At 46.2% G+C, this 2,303-nt stretch overlaps 1 protein-coding gene across 1 annotated transcript in view; it reads left to right on the top strand.

Moving 5' to 3' along the window:
* LOC106809671 (rho GTPase-activating protein 12-like) overlaps window positions 1-2,303 on the top strand; it is a 92,058-nt gene that overhangs the window by 71,059 nt on the left and 18,696 nt on the right. The gene's annotated exons all lie outside the window — the stretch shown is intronic.

Raw genomic sequence — 2,303 nt, forward strand, 5'->3', positions numbered from 1 at the left:
GCGTGCGCATATCCCGCGGAACTGCGCGTCTCATCTGCGCGCAGCGCTTAGGATCAACAGCAAAGCTGTGCCACGCAATCTTGTATCATGTCTCTCTGGTTTGATGTGGTATCAAATTTGCAGTCTGTACGGGTTATTAAATTGCAGGAATAAATGGTAACTTGAACCAGAAGAAAACTCACGCGCATGATCCGGTTTCAGGGTTTCGGGTAAAGGTGTCGCCACTGTGCTGGCATTTAGCAGGCTTGATGCATGCTATATCAATTACTGAGATAGTTCAGCGTATCTGCATTGTTATAACAATTTTGTCATCAAACGAATATTTACACTCGTGAATTTTATTCATTCCTGATATTTTGTGTATTTATACGCCAAGGATGTTCAAAATGTGTCAAAACGAAAGCTGTGTTATAAGAAGTGTGCCTGTGTGCAGGTGCGTACGTGCGCGCGTGCGTTAGTGCGTACGTTGTGCGCGCGTTATACTGCGTGCGTCAGTGTCTACGTACACCTGTTACACGCGCGTACCTGCGTCACCTGTCGCGTACGTATGTGGCGTGATTAAGTAACCCTTACCTACCCTTGCGTCCCTTTCCCACCCGCTTAATCTGTTGTTTCGTTAATAACCCATCGTCGATGCCGCCTGCCACAGTTGCGCCCCACGCCTGCCGCATGCCACATGCCGCCTGCCGCCTGCCACAAGTCGCGTGAAAAATCGGCTGGTGTGGTGGTGTGGTGGTGGTGTGGTGGTGGTGTGGCTGGTGTGGTGGTGTGATGGTGTGGTGGTGTGGTGGTGTGGTGGTGTGGTCCCGCTGAGCCGATTTTAAAAACGATGAAGACCGATTTTTGGGTGTGCGCCGGCCTTACCAAAAGCAATACGCCACAACAAGGGGCGCATTGTTTTCCCGCCACCAGCGCGTTGCGGACCAATTGTAAGGTTAATTAATGTACAACAATATTTTAAGGTAGCACGTACTCCGCAGTGCAGTTGGCCTGGCCGATTGGCGCAACTCCGTTTTGGTGAAATACTACTGCTAGTGGAAACAGAAAAGCAAATTTGGTTACAATGGCGATGGGCGCGTTCGTCGAGCTTTTATTGTTGAACACGGCGGCTCGGCTAGTGCGCCCAACCTGCAAACAGCATTTACGGCCGCGATGAGTGCACGTACGCGCTGCCTTGGAGTAATGAGGAGAAGAAGGAGAGAATAAGGAGTCAGCTTATTACTCCACGGTGCTGCTAAGACTTCGTTGCATTTCGCACGCACGGAATGCTGCGTAGCGCAGATGGGGTCGTTGTCGTATCAGGTACTACAGATATGTACCCGAGGTACATATATGATATATGTATACACAAGTGTACCTGACCAATGTTGTTTCTACATAACCGTACCGCTGCGCTCCATAAATGTACCCAGGCGGGAAGTCTCGTTCAGTCACGTGGTATTGTCGTAAAAGCCGGAAAACGGTATAAAATAGGAAGAATTTAGCGCCTTCTGATTGGCTGGAATTTGGCAAGATGTCTGCCTCCATGACTTGTAGCCAAAATCCTGAATTATCTACCAAAAACCCTGAGGTCAGCTGTAAACTAATCGTTCCACGAACATAAACAGAAAGTAGAACAAAAACGTATTGCGTATAGGCCCCTACACTGCATATCCTGATACCTGTTAATACGCGGAACGATACGGATACGCAAATCGTATTATCATTTCCTAACTAAACCAAACTCGGCAGCTATAAGCCCAGACCCTCTCATAACTTAAGATTAAGATGAAAATAACACATTTGCACAAAGAATTGCAATTATAGTGATATTATATGTTATATTAATGAGTAAAATATGTGTTTTTCATGGAAAATACACCAGAAAACTTACTTATCTAACGGTTATAAACCAAAACAAACATTTACAAATGGCGTTTGTTCTCTTGTTTTGAAGGTTTACGACATTCTCGTACTTTATCGCGTGGTTTCATATGCTGCCCGTGGGGCAGGTACGTTTATGTAAACACAGGGTACATATATGCTGAGAAGGTACAGGTCTGGTACACTTGTGTATACATATACGTACCTCGGGTACATATCTGTAGTACCTGATACGACAACGACTCCTTCAGTCTTAGGCGCTAGCCTGGGGGCCGTTTCACGAAGCGCTCGTTAAGTTAGTGATGGGTTAAAGAGGGGTTTTAGGATATCCTTATATATAGAGTGTTTCACGAAAGCCTCGCTAAGTTTTCACGTTTCACAAACGTCTCGCTAACTCAACGACATTGCTATTAAGGAGGAATATTAAGGACAGGTCAGGG

The sequence above is a fragment of the Priapulus caudatus genome, unplaced genomic scaffold, assembly GCF_000485595.1.
Source record: "Priapulus caudatus unplaced genomic scaffold, Priapulus_caudatus-5.0.1 Scaffold375, whole genome shotgun sequence".
Taxonomy (NCBI): domain Eukaryota; kingdom Metazoa; phylum Priapulida; class Priapulimorpha; order Priapulimorphida; family Priapulidae; genus Priapulus; species Priapulus caudatus.